The sequence below is a fragment of the Coloeus monedula genome (genome assembly GCF_965178545.1).
Source record: "Coloeus monedula genome assembly, chromosome: 4".
Taxonomy (NCBI): Eukaryota; Metazoa; Chordata; class Aves; order Passeriformes; family Corvidae; genus Coloeus; species Coloeus monedula.
The window spans coordinates 19914331-19929150 of record NC_138784.1 but is presented as its reverse complement, the minus strand read 5'-3'; the positions used below and the strand labels follow the sequence as shown (position 1 = coordinate 19929150).

At 45.6% G+C, this 14820-nt stretch overlaps 1 protein-coding gene across 3 annotated transcripts in view; it reads left to right on the top strand.

The window, feature by feature from the left end:
• Window positions 1-14820, top strand: part of HIPK2 (homeodomain interacting protein kinase 2) — a 138710-nt gene that overhangs the window by 78346 nt on the left and 45544 nt on the right. The gene's annotated exons all lie outside the window — the stretch shown is intronic.

Sequence of the window (14820 nt, the reverse complement as noted above, 5' to 3'; positions counted from 1 at the left end):
GATCCTCAGAAGACCCATCTCAATTCTGAAGGGTCTGTGGCTGCTGCTCCACTCCAGAGCATGTGGCTCTGTACCATGCTGTTGATTGTTCTTTGTTTCTGTAACAAGTAATTAAACAATGGAATTCAAAGAAACAACCAAGAGATGTTCCCAAGCACATATGCCCCAGCTCATGGCTAAACCATTGACCTGAAAGAACTGTAAATGGGCTTAATGAGGAGAGCAACAAAATTCCCATCGTTGAATTTTAGATTTTTTAAAATGGATCATGCATGAGATAGAAAAATTTTCTCATAAATTGCCCTGAAAACACAATAAAGGCATTTCCTTTTCTTCTCCTGATGTCCCTGAGGATCTCGCAGGCAGTGTCAAAACCAGAAGCTTTAGGTATCTCCTGGTCACTCTTGAGGGGTCTCTCCCCTCTTAGTCCAGCAAACCATACATGGGCACAGTGTCAGTCCTCACACTCACATGACGAATCAGCATTGCCTTAGGGATTCAGGGTGTGGTGAGCACTGCACTAACACTGTCCCTCTCCACTGGAAGAAAGAAGATCACTATAAACCAGGCCTGACTGTAGAAGTCAGCACAAGGGGTGTGGATGGAGAGTGTAGGTGGCTTTCACTCTCTTGCATTCAAATAAGCTCTGTGATAGAGGTTTTCTGCTGATGGTAACTCTGACTTCTGGTCAGGAGCCACCCATGCCTTCTCTGTGTGCGGGATGGCCATCAATGCAAAAAGCCAGTGCTTCTGGTGGGTTTTCCCTTGCTTTCAGCCATCAACAAAAGTCTGGCAGAGTGCCTGGATCACCTCCAGTCTCAGGGATGTGTTGTGGAGCACATTTGACACAGTGAATTAGCCTCGAAGGGCAGCAGGTCGGCAGGTGCCATGCTTTTGGTTTTTCTTGGCAGTGTGAAGGAGTACTATACCTTCTTGGTTTTTCTGGATCCTACTTGTGCTTTCACAAGCAGTGATGCACACTTTGCTATCAGGATCCTAAAGTGTGCATCTCCAAGCTCAACAGCGTCAAAGACTGCAAAAGCTTTCACTCTAGGTTTTTTTCTCAAGAGAAATTCTTTATTTAATTTTCTCTTGAGTCTACTCCTACTGGCTTTTCCAGGGTGTTTCTCTTTTCATTACCATTCAATGGGTGTGAACTTCTCTGGGGCCCAAAACAAGACACGCATGCAACTCTGTGTTGTGCTAGCTTTTGTCATGCAGTCTTCTTGCTTTTGTCAGCAATTTTTTTTTCTATTCCATTTTCCATCAATCCTGACTTCTATTGTAGATATGGTTACAATTAGAAAATAATTATTTTAGTATTGCTAGAGCATAAATTAATTGTAGTTTCTGGTGGGATAGAATAAAAGGAAGAACAGAAAATACTTCTCAATCAAGCAGAAGTTTTCCCTATTTTATGCATATTTACTATTATTCTACAACTTAAAAGCCTGGATCCAGAAATACTGCAGAAGGATGAAGTGGTGATTACAGAATGCATGTTCTCAAAGGAGGCTATTTTAGGTTTCCTCAAAGCAAAAAAAAAAAACCCTCAGGCTCCCCTGAATCAGAAACGTGATGCTGTACTTTGAGTAGAAACATATCGAGTTCCCTGCAAATTTGTTGTCTTCAAATCATTGCCTTGCACTTCCCCTGCCCATCTCTGCATAACTCTTAATTTGGCTGCTCGTGTCTGTGTGCATAAATATGCAAGAAATGAATCCATAGTGGTTCTTGAAGCTGTGGTTGGGTTTGCTGGGCTGGTAGATAGAAAAATTACTCTTTTTTTCCTCTTTTTCCTTTTAAACTGAGACATTCCAATCGGGCATCAGGAAGACACAGTAAACAAGGTGCCTGGCGTTGCTGTTTTTAGGCAGGCACTGTTCAGAGTAGGATTGCACTTTAGGAGGTGCTAAGTATGTTCAGCAATATTGGCATTTTGTTTCAGTTGGATGAAGATCCAAGAGAAATCTGAGCCCTTCATGAATGGAAGCAGTCTTCCCTCATATGCCCCTACATTGCTTCTCTCTCTCGCAGGGCAGATGTAAAGAGCTGCTTCCCTCCCACCTCCATCCCACCTCAATGGGGTATGGAGCTGGTAGCTTCCCCTATCTGGTGAAGGAAAAACAGGAAAGCCCTCAAGCTCCTTTTCCCTGGCCACGCCACCCTGCGGAGATCACAGAAGTCGTACTGCTTAATCCTGCAGCCACTGTAGCATCTTGGGGGGCGGCGACAATGGGCGTGAGCAAAATACATAATTAATAAAGCAGTGGTGGTTGGCATTTGCTGCCAGGCGATGGGTGGGATGCGAGGAGAAGCGGCAGGGTAATTATAGATGTGAAAAATGAGGCAGGAACACGGGGTAACCTTTCTAGGGTAGCTGTCCTGGTGATCGATGGGCCTGCATTGTTTTCTCGCTAACCTTTTGGTGAACCTGCCCTTAGAACAACAGGGGAAATACAGTTATTCCCTCCCCATCTTGTTTGTTGGTAAAGCACCCGTGTACCACCTTATTATTACACCCTAAATAGTGTGTTTTGCTGGTAGTAAATCACAGGTGGGCAGTGAGCTGCCCCTCATGCAGGGCCCTTTTATTCTGCCCCCATCCAGCTGGAGGCTCCTGCCCAGTGTGGGCACCAGCTCTGTCACAGCCCCAGTTAAACCAAAATGACAGCTTTCCTCACCTGAAATGGGTGTCGGGTGAGCTGCAGGGATAGAGCTGTGGAAGGGTGAAGTAAAGCTAACGAAACATACCCTAAGATTTTGGATGGAGGCACAGGGAAGCTCCGAGACATTGGGGCAGTAAATTCACAGGCTTAGAACTGGATGAAGATGTCTTTAAGGGGAGGCGTTGGTCCATTTGCATCCCCTGCTGCTTGAGCGTACAGTGGTTTTACCTCTCAAAGCCAAACCTGCTCTGTTTTCACTGGTTTCTAACGCAGCTCTCAAGTGATGAGGTTTCTGAGAGCTGCAGTCAAGTTTACGAAGCCTGAACTCCTCTGTGAGGAGGAAGAGCATTCGGTTCAGGCATTTTGGGGGGAAGCATATGATACACACCAGATAAAATTGCAACATGTAAAAAAAATGTGAAGAATGCCAGGAAATGTTCTTGAGCCCTGCAGTTGACTTAACAGAGAGCTAAATGGTTACAGGCAGTCATGATAATTGAAGATAGGAATGTATACGTAAGACAGCCCCTTCTTTCAAGAAAGGGTGGATCTATGCCTTCATGTCCTGGGAAGTACTTTTGATTGTTGTATTTATTTCTCTGGAGTAATTACTAAACTTCCTCTCAGCCAAAAGCATTCCTGATATATGGGGATTTCTTCGCCCTTTACAAGGACAGTATTGGCTACTTACAAAACAGTGAAATTAAAAAATGACATCCGTACTGCAGTGTGATCCAAGGACAAATTAGAAGTTAAAATTAATCAGATGGGAATCAGTTCAGATTCCCCTTGTGTATAGCGAAAAGCTTCTTTTGTATGATTTTTTTTTTTCCCCTGCAAAATTTGTCTCTCTAAAATTTCTGTCATGGCCACCTTAGATTTTAACATGCGGAAAATGTTTATATTTTTTCAGAACATTGGGATAGCTTTAAGAATTTGTTTTGGCAAGAAAAAAATGAAACAGTAAAAGGAGACATTTGAAGAGTCCCAGAAACAGATATATGACTATGTGTTGACATGTTATGAAGGTGTTGGGAGCGACTCCTTACTTAAAATTGTGTTGAAATTTGCACTTACTATAGATTTAAATTCATCAGCTTCACACTTTAATGATTGAATTTAGGCTCCTGGTTTGGTACAGAGACGCATTAGAGAACAATTGAATTTTCCATATGATGGTTTTAAATAAAGAATGAACTTAACTTTGCAGAAGACTTTGTTTTAAAAGTCTTTCTTCTGAAGCGGTGCCTTTCTTCCCGCAAGCACCATGGTTCCTTTGGGACTATTTGCACACCACACTTCCGTTCTTGCTTGTATCCTGGTTTTCTGTCCAGCTCCACTAAGATGTGTGACATTAACAGGTAAAGTCAGAGCTGTTCCTCTGCTACAGCTACAAGGGCCCTCTTCCATCTCTGGACAAGGGAGCAATTGCAGTCTTTGGCCCTAAAATATGGTAGCTGCAGGATGTAGACTCATAGTGGTCACCCCAGTGGGCCAGGGATTGCGTTTTCTTCAGGCTTGGTTGCAGTCCTGTCTTAGCAGATGCTGAGCAGCAAGTCCCAGAGCTTTTATTTCCAGGGTGATGAGGGATCCCAAATTAGGTTGCAAGTTTTTTAGTGCAAGGACTGTTTTCTTACATTTTTTTGCAGTACAGTAGGGCTCTACTTAACACTTCCAGATGTTAGCCCTAATATAAATGTAATAAAAATAGATTAAATTCAGAGTGGGTTTGTGTTTCTGCAATCTGTGCTGTGCCCCGCTGCTTGTACAGGGGGCTGTTGTCACCTGCTCTGCCGGCTGTGCTGACTCAAGTAGGACTTGAGTTGGAAGTGGAAATTTTTGACTCTCTGCAGCAGGAATGGCCAACTGGGGCAGCTCCGAGGTGTCCCTGCTGCTCCCTGCCATGTGTATCTCCATGTGCAGATGAGCACGCATTCCCAGGCTTTTCCTTGAACTTCTGTGTGGACCAAGCAGGTCCTCAGAGCGTAGGCAGGGTGCTGTGAGTCACCAGGCAGGGCTTAAAAGTGGGCCTTGGATTTCATGAGCTGTTCCCGGCATGGCTGCTGTCTTGCTGGGTGACATCTACAGGTCATGTTGACCTAAAATCTGCCTTACCTCAGTAATACCCCTCTCTTTTGAAGGACCCTTCAAATCCGTGTATTATTGTTGTTGTTCCCTGGTATAAGAAAGTAGAAGACATGGTCTGATAGATAGGGCACGCTGTTCACAAGGACCCCGCTTCTTTTCTTGGCTTTGCTGTGCTCTCACTGTATGATCTTGGGCGAACTGCTGCACCAATCTGTTCCCCTGTCACCACACATCGTCTTAGATCATCCATTCTCTGGAGCAGACACAGTCCCTTAGCACGGCGTGTTTTAGCATCTAGCATTGTGAGGCTCTGGGCTCTGCCGGGACTTCTGTGTGCTACAGAAATACAAATAGTTGCGGCTAATAATAATATTAAATCTGTGTGGCTCTTCAGAGATAAGTAAAGGGCAATGCTCCTTTCTCCAAGGAGCAGGCAGGATAAGTACTTTATTTTTGTCTTTGTCTTTTTCTAATTATAAAAAAAAAAAAAGGCAGCCAGTAGACATGATTAAAAAAAGGGAAAAAAAATAAAGGAAGGCTGCAGTAATTTGATATTTTTAGCCTCAGACCTGCTACTTGTTCTGTGAAGCCAATCTTAGGATCATGGCCTGAGTCTGGTTCGTATCCGTGTTTGCCAGGGATAGAAATGGTTTGGAGCCTTATATTGTCAGTTGGCTCAGTATTTGGGCTAATCCTATAAAACCACCATACAGCTTGGTGCAACTTTCAGTATTTGCTGTGAACAAAAGTGTCAGGATCGTTGCAGATCACACACAAGCTTCACTTGGCCAATATGTGGCAAGGCTCTGGGCTGGAATGATAAGGGGTTGGGATGGAACTGAGCGTGGCAGAATGGTTGGAGAGAGGAGAAGTCAACTTTTGTTTGTTTCTGTGTGCTGTGGGATTTTTTCAATTATTATTTCATTTCCAAAGAAATGCAACAGCAACAACAAAAGGTCTTAAATATTCAGCAGTGAAAACAATAGATTTGAAAAGGAAAACAAAAGTTAGAGCCAGCTCTGGCATTGGTGGACACTTGGCTCTGAGGGAAGCGAGAACAGCTTGGATTTGCATAAATTGCATATTGCGGGTCAGAAAGCAGAGTCAGAATTATGCTCTCATTGCAGTGGCATGAATGGGAGCACATAATTGGCATTCTTCCCCTCTTGATCAGATGCCTCCTTCAGGGGATTGCTGCACCCAATACGTTGCGGCTCATCCATTCACTGCCTGGCATGGATAGGGCTTTTGTTTTCAAATTATGATTTTTCTATTCTCTGATTTCTTCCATAACCTGGGAAAGCCCCAGCCCTCCCCCCATGCATGGCCCTTTGTTTGGGAGAACAACCAGAGGTCACTCTGTGCTGAATGTAGCTGTTATTTCATCACCCCCTGTGCGTGCCTCTGTGCTTCTGGCTCAGTGTGGAGCTGCCGACCCCCGGGGCGATGGTCCTGGTGCTCCCTGTTGTGCACCTCCTCTCGAGTTTATGGAGTCCTGCGTTTCTGATTCGAAAGAGGTGAGTGTGATTGTGGTCAGTCCAGTAGGGCTTCCTCCAGGGATGTACAAAGATGCTTGGCTGGGACAAGCTTAGCAGGCTGTTGGTCAAACCCAAGGCCTGGCTTTCTTTTTCATTATTTGGTTTAATAGCATTTTTTTGCCTTTTATGATTTCCAGCTCAATCATGGCAAGGACTTGCTAGGGGATTCAGGTTCAGTAAAACACTTCAGTTCATGTTTAACCTGAGCTGCAGCCAGGCCCTTGCCAGGACTCAGGCATGTATTTGCTTCAGATGGTGCGTATGGTAAATGCTTCCAGCAAGTGCATGTGGTGCTGCTAAAAACTAACGCCCATCCAGACCCTGGTAGCCACGTGGAAGCCTTTCCAGCTGGATGTCAGGTCACGATCATCCTCCCTGTGTGTTTTTTTTCTCAGCACTGCTCACCCAGGGCTTCCTGTCCCACCCTGGATGCATGGTTGCAGTTTCCTTCTCCACAGAGCCACTGGCCAGACCAGGTGCCTCGTGCCCCTTTGTCCTGTCCTTTCCTGGGACCATGCCCACCCTGCTGTTGATTTCAGATCTGTTCAGCAGCAGTGGCAAAGAGCAAACAGCAACTAACAGCTATTGATGGCTGAGGCCTGCCTCTTCATTTAGTCACAGACAAATGTTTTAACCTGTCAATGTTAAGAAATCATATTGATTGGAGAGATTTTGTTTTATTCCTTGGGTCTGTTAGTCAAAAGGGCAATTCCTCCTTTAATATCTTCCCGCCGCGGGCTCGGTTCTACTGTACCTTGTCCAGAAAATCTTTTATTTTCAAGGCACAGGGAAAATGATCTTTATAAAATATAAACTATGGGAATTTTCATTCCCCTCTGGCTTTAGGAGGAGGAGAGCAGCTGGTAGAGAGTGGATGAGAAAGGCTTTATCTGCTATATTTTGGTTACTGTGCTTTGAGTGATGGGTTTAATAATTGATAGAGCAATTTAGCAATGATCCATAATCCTGAAAGAAGCCTACGCTCCCCTCCCTCTCCCTCTCCTTCCCTTTCTCCTTCCCTTCGAGACTGACAGGCTGCTCTCAGTGGTTTTGTCTGCAAAATTTCATCCCTTGGTTTCTGTAAACAGCCTGACATGGGAGAGGGGGGAAAAAAAGCAAGTGTTTCTAAATCTTTTGTCTTGCTTCCACAAACAGCTGCACTGCCTTCTCCAGCTCTGGGCTTCAGTCATTTATTTGCTCACATGCTCTTGCTGAAGAGAGCAGGAGGTTTTCTTTAAGGCCCTAACCTAAATGAAGTGTGTATGTGCAATGTATATAGGAGAGCAGAGAGGTGCAGAGCCTCCCAGCAGGGACCCCTCCCTCCCCATTCAAACCCAGGCTTTGTTCATGGCTGAATCCAGCTTTCTTAATCCCAAGAAAGGTGCATAGGGATGGCAAGTGCTTGGTATGTAAGTGTGGTTTACTTGAAAGTCTTCCAGGATTAACCTATGGAAATTGCTTTTTCCAAGAGCCTTGTGGATGGTGGCAGCGAGCAGGGGGATCCTATTGGAGTGCCTGAGATGTGTCTGTGTGACTCGCCAGTTTTAAAGATGGATTCAAACCCATGGCAGCATGGGTTGAGTTTCCAGGTGCGAGGTGTGCACCCCCTTCACAGGGCTAGGGGGTTCCTGTGGGGGCTGTCCATATTAAGTGTGGGAAGAGAGCAGAAAAGATGAAGTGGAAAAAAGAGACTGACACAGTGAGCAAGAGAGGAAAAGAGACAAGGTTATAGGTACTGAGTATGTGCTGAGGCCAAGGCAGAGTGAGGAGAGGGAGGAGGTGCAGCCTGGCAGAAAGCCAGGTATAGGCAAAGTCAAGTGAGATGCATTAAATTATGTTTTTCCATATGTATTACATAGATGCCAGATTGACAACAAGTTGTAATTAAGCACGACATAAAGTTAGCTATGCACAGCTGTATTATTCCTTAAAATTACAAGGGGTGAGGTCCTTTGGGGCACAGCAGAGTTTATGGATGCTCCACCATGGGAGGTCTCTGAGACAGGCTAGCTGAAAGCTTGCCAGGAGTGACACAGGCATTGCTTGGATGGCCCAGGATCAGGGCAGAGAGGGAGTGGGTGACTTCCCTGAGCTCCACGTTAGCCTGGTCCACCTCTGACACCATCCTCTGGAGTATTTTCATCCTTCCCAGTCAGCACCCTGGTGGAACATGAGCAGTGTCCAGGGGTGGGTAGTCTAGTCTGCTTCTATGATTTATTTGCTATTAAATACCCTTAGCTAGCAGTGAGAGGCTCACGAGACTCGGTTGATAATTACGCCAGTCAAGTTCAGAAGTAATTGTTGTGTAACTTGCTCTCTGTTTTTAAAAGACAGAGCTGTGTGTATGTACACTTGATTAAAACACCCTGGGACCTGCGCCTGTACCACCTGAGACACTCCCAGCTGTGTAGGATTTTGCCTGTGTGTAGGAGAATCGTGGTGACCTTCCTATTGAGAATTGTATGGTTACTGGACCTTCCAGAGTTAGAGAAGTTCAGGTGACAGGGGGCCTTGGGAGGTCACTTAGTCCCACCTGATGGTCAAGGTAGGGTCTGCCATGAGATCAAGATCAGGACTTTGTTTTGCTGGGCCTTAAAAGCCCTCAAGGATAGCAACGGCAGAGTCCCTCAGGGCAGCCTGTGCTGGTGGTTCATTTATCCACACCGTGGAGGTGTTCTCCCCATTCCCAGAGGGATCCTCTCCTGTTTCAGTTTGTCTGTCATCTCTGCCTTCTGCTACCGATCTGAGGGAAGAGCCTGGCACCATTTTCTCCATGTGTCAGAGGTGGAGGAGCAGGCTGCTGTCATGGACACCATGGCTCTCCTGGATAAACCCCTGCGGTACCTCACTGGTTACCAGCCTCCAGTATATATTTATGTCCTGTAACATAAACCATCACCGAGGGCTGAGTGGATCCAGCTTCCAGTCCTTTGAGTTGATTCAGATATTTTTTGAAGTGTTGCAGACTAATCCTGAGGGATGGGCAAGGGCAATGTGAGCAGTGCAGTGTTGGAGCTCCCCTCTAGTGCTGGTTGTACAGGTGGTCTGTCAGCCCTGAAAATGGCTCTGGCTACACCCACAGTCCTTCCCAGAAACCAGGTGTACCTGTGTTTGACCTGTGAAATACAGAGCCTGCTGGAAGGTCCTCTGGAGGCACTGTCCTTCCTTATCACTCAAACCAACACATCTTTGTGGGCAGACAGTATACTGTGACCAATTGGGTGGCATTCCTCAGGGGTCCTTTCCCTCCCTCAGGAATAATCCTGTGCTGACTGGCCTCTCCATGGTTGGAACTTGATGCTGGAATCTGAAAGGCATGATGTGCCTGCATAGTCCGGAGTGAGTCTTGACTCCCAGGGCTGTCCCTTGCTCAGGGATGCAGGAGAAATGCACAAGTCCTGCCGTGAGGCCAGCAGTGAGGATGAGCCCAGCATTTCCCTGCTGAGTGACACAAGTGGGGCCTGGAGCTGCTCTTCTGTCCACTGCATGGGATGGGGAGTGAGCAAGCAGGAGCTGTTGGTGCTTGTAGGGATGTTAAGCTCTGGCCATGGTGGCTGCCTTTATCACAGACACAAAGTCTGCTGATGCCCAGCCCTGGAGCAGAGGATGGCCTTAGTCTGAGGGTCATCCATATTTGATGTCTGCATCCCTTCCGGGTGTCAGTGTGAGTGGAGAGGTGGAGGGGTGAGGGAAATAGCAACTGTAACCTTTTACTTCCAGAATATGAGCCTGTCTCCTTTTACATCCCTTCATTTAAGAAATGATTTGGAGTCCGAGAGGTACAGAGGAACAAAAAAAAGATGCTGTGTGCATTCCACCTCCATTACCTAAGAGTTAAGGGTACTCTGCATTCTGCAGTACATGGCAGTAAAAGGTGGACACCGCCACAAAATACAAGTGAGCAGGTATGAGAAGGAGTCCATAAAGATGCCAAAGAAAGGGTTCATCTGAGAGGAGGATAAAGCTCCATCACTTGAATAAAAACCCCTTTGTAAGATACACAGGATGCAGCTCTTTGTCCTCACAAGTGGTATCTTGGTGCCTAGGAGAGCACAAGCCTTGAGTGGGGTGAAGCCCTGGGCATGCAGCTGGTCAGTGCATCCCTGCTCTGTTAGAGGAGCTCAGCTCCTGCCTCTCTGCCTCTGCCCAGGGTGTTCTGAGAGGAGATGTGCAATCTCCTGCTTCCAGGAATTCAGGCTTTAGCAGGTGAGACGAGCAGGTAGAGCAAGACAGGAGCTGTGTGTACCAGCTCAGAGACATCTTCACTGTAGGTCTGTCTGCACTGCCTGCAGCTGCCCCCAACCTTCTTCTGGAGCAGGAGCACTCTCTGCTCAGCATGCCAGCAAGTATCAAGTTTTGAGTTATATTTTTGTCTGATATGTATACTTATCCATGAAGGACTCTGCTGAGACTATCACGCTTGGCCATGGGACCCTACCAGGGGTGGTAAATTATCCCTGAGGAGGGCAGTTTGCAGGGAAGTTTTAAAATTCAGAAAGAGCCCAGCTCTCTGAATCCCAGTCTGTGGAAATTAATTTTTTTGGCATTTGTTTTTAATGTCCTGTGATGTGTGGGTGAAAAAGCCAGCGAGCTAGACTGGTAATTAATTTTTCTGACAGAAACACCAGACAATGAAATTACCCTGCCACAAAGCAGGGTTGCTAAAGTAAATACTCTGCCAGCAGCAGGCCTGAAAGCAGGACGGGGTCATGTGTGTGGTGCAAGAAAATGATGAGATGGCACTTGTGCCTCTGGGGACCTGCGGGTGCTGCCAGCACGGGGACCCTGGCGCCCTGGGGCACCATCACCAGCAGCTCTGTGGTGTACACAGGCACACTCAAGCTGGGCTGCAAAGGCTGTGGGACTGACTGGACCCACTGCTGAGCCGAGGAGCAGGTCACACTTTGCTGTCCAGGCAAGTAATTTGGTCAGAAAGGGGTAGGAGATGTGGGAAGTGGGGATGGGATGGCTGCTTTTATCCTGGAGACAGAGGCTCTTGGCAGGGCTCTTCGGTCTTTCCCAGGCTGGTGGCAAGTGGTTTCTAAACCCTTGGTCTATGCTGGTGAGATCTGTGTGAGCTGTAGAACAGGTTGTGCCTGTGCATGGAGGAGGGGATTGCCTTTTGTTGGAAGACATCGAGGGTAGCTCGTGGGAGAGGAAGGACAGGAGGGCAAAGTTTTCTGTTTTCCTTCTGTGTGTCTTGAACTGGAGGCAGGAATTACTGTGCCAAGAGTGTTGCAGATGCACAGCCAAGAAATGGGCGGAGAGCGGGAAACGGGGATGTTCTTGCACGTCTTGAGGTATCTGGCAGCTGGCTCCATTGTGTGCTGTCAGACAAGATCCTCACCACAACCAAAAAGTTTGGTGGGCCTGTGTTAAAAAACCTGTATTGTTAGTACAGAAAATAATTCCCTGTTCAGCCATGGAGAGATCTGCTGAAGATCTCGGTGCTGTTTGGGAGGATCTGCTGCCGTGTGAATCGTCCTTCCGATTTATGATTGCAGTACTCGGATGCGCACACTTTAATAGGGCATCTTCCCTTGTTACATAGTGTTAGCAGCTGCAGAATGGAGAAATCCCACACAAGAACTGGTTAAGACATGGAAACTGTTTTCTTTCCCTTTGGGAAAAAGAATTACACCATTTTAATTGCTGAGTTAAATCTGAGTGCTTTTAGGGAGACAAGGGTCAGTTGTGGACTGCATGCACATTTTAGGACCAGAGTTATTTAATGTATTAATTAGCTGTAAAAACTGCTGGACCAGTAGCAAAGTGTTCAAGCATGCAGATATCACAAACTTGCTTAGGTTAGGCTGCAGAAAAGAGTGAGGAGCATTTAAAGGATTTGATCTAGATTACAGAAAACATTATGCCAGATCAGTGCAGTACTGAAAGGCAGTAAACATCAGAAGACAAAAAATGAACTATTTCTGCATAATTCTATGTCCTAAATTAACTGCAGCTTCTCTGGAGAAAGGACTGTGTGTCTCAGAGGATCTCCCAGATAAAACATCTGCCGAAATGCCTCGTGTCACTCCAAAAGCAAACAAAATATTAAGCTTAGGGAAGACTGCAACGCAAAAGCATTCTGCAAATAGTGGAAAATAAGTCTGGGGAATATCCTTGTGTTTAACTCTTTCTAGGTCTGTTCAGCCTGTCTCCAAGCCGTCATGTGAGGAAGAGGAGTTGTAGGGTCAGGCAGTGGAAGTGGATTGAAACATCCATGGGATGGTACACTGAGAAGCCAGCAGCTGCTGCAGACATGGGAGAACAGGGCAGAGATACAAAAATAACTTATGTTAAAGGGCAGGTGATTCAGTCACTTCCATCTTCACCTTTAGACCAATCTATGTGAACATGAAGTAAGAGGTGACAAATTCTAACCTGATGAAGGAAAATCAAGCTTTAAACAGCTGAGTTAAGATGTTATTGAAAGCAGAAGGTTGCCTGTGGAACTCTGTGCCGCAACATGTGATGGAAATTAAGATCTCACCTTGTCTTAAAAAAATGACATGCTTATGTTAAGAGAGGAGTTGCACATGTTAGATATTATGTGCAGAAGGATGTATGCATCCATAACTGAGCATAATGAACAATATCCACCACAGAAGAGGTTCAAAGATACTTTATCAGTGGACAGGCTATTTTGTTGCAGAGCTCATAGCATCCTGCCCCAAAATGCTTGGCATTGGCCATCTCAAGCAGGCAGAGCACTGCTCCTGATGACTCCAGCTCCCTCTTTCACACAGCAAACAGGAGGTATCTGCTGGCTGAAAATCTGGAAGCCTGTGTGGTGTCCACTACCTGTTGTTCTTGAGGTGTCTTAATGACTGCTTAATTAAGTTAACAAGATCTTTTTGTCTTAGGGCCACTCCCTCGCCATGGCAAAATCGCAATTATGATGTGAAGGCTGGGAGAAAACCCCAGCGAGTGCTGGCTTTGGTGTACATAGGGCACCATATCACCTCGATCTAGCCCCTTCTCACAGGCATTCTCACCAGTGTTAGAGTTCATAGAATGAATGGTGTTCTGTTTAGTTGCATTTTATGTGTTTAAATAATAGGGACATTGGTTTGTGCTTTTCTTCCCAATAGCAGAGATGGAAAGCTTCTTCCGCATGTAAAAAAGAAATTCTCTCCTAATTGCTGCACTTCTGAAAGTGGAGCTTTAAGGAAAACCCACTGGACAGCCAAAGACTGAGGAGAAAAAAAAAAAATTAGAGATTTTGGAACCTCAAATTCTAGGTCATCCCTTCTTTCAGGGGTCTGAAGGTGTTGGCAGCATAAGTGTGGGGAGAGAGCGAAGGAGGTGTGTGCTGCATATGACAGCAGTGCAAGTGATTTTTATGAACAGGGAGTTTTCCTCACAAAATCATGTTGGGAATATCCCTATAGTCCACCCCTCCACTTGAGTTAGTGGGAGGGATTTGAAGTTCAGGCGATGCGTGGCTGAGCTCTCATTAGTGACCAGGGACATTTCGTTCACAATGTGGAAGGCAGACAGGGAGAGGCAGATGGCTTTGAATGCAGGATTTACATAGTAATGAGATTCAGGTCACCATAGCTGTCTTTTTCTCTCTGCATTTTGTCTAGGTGTCGAGTAGTGTGTAGGGATGACAGGGATGATGGGATGACGGAATAGGGAGGAAAAGAGGAAAATTAACCCCTTGTTCATGAGGAGAGACTGCTGTTAGAATAAAAAGTTTGTCACAGTGGACTAGAGAACAGTAGGGTATGGCAATGGCAAGCACAGATGAAGCTAGAAGGGCTAAGGTAGCCACTTTTTAAGTTTCTGACTTGTTTTTTTGTGGAAATGACACAAAAAATTCTAACTTAAAAATCCCAGAATTTATTGTAATTTTTACATTCTGCATTGCTGGTTTGAGAAGAGATAGTTTGGGACTTTTGTCATTACAAGTCCACCCAAAACTGGGGAAGTTTGTGGACTGAAGATGGGGCATGGATTCTTGCTACAGGGCCTTTGCTTCTTTGGAAAAAAATTATTATTTTGCTTGGTTTCTTGGCTAAAGACTTGTCTTGACATGACTGTGTAATGGCATGATTAAAACATAATACTTTCCACTGCAATTGGTAATCCTTAGTATGATCTCACTAGTGTCAGATCTTATCCTGATGACAGATGGGAAACCGGGAACCATGGGTCCTATTTCGAGCTTTGCATGGTGGCACTTGATTTGCTCAATAGTCAACCCCAGGCATTCCCAAAATATGCATGAGGGCCTGAGAAATCCCAAGGCTATTTTTGAAATGATGAAAGTTTTAAAGCAATGTTTTTTTCTTTTATCTGTCTTCTGCTTTTTTTTTTTTTCTTTAGAGGAGTGTGGGAGAGTAAGTTATTCTTTCTGCTTTACATCACCTGAAACCAGAAGCTGGGGCTTTAGAAGTGTTGCAACAAGAACAGGAAAGAAGCTGTAGGAGGTCCTTGTGTAAATAAGAACTGTGTCACATAACTGCATATGGACATCTAGGCAGAGGTGGGAAGAGTAAGGAAGGTGTTTGTGTGTA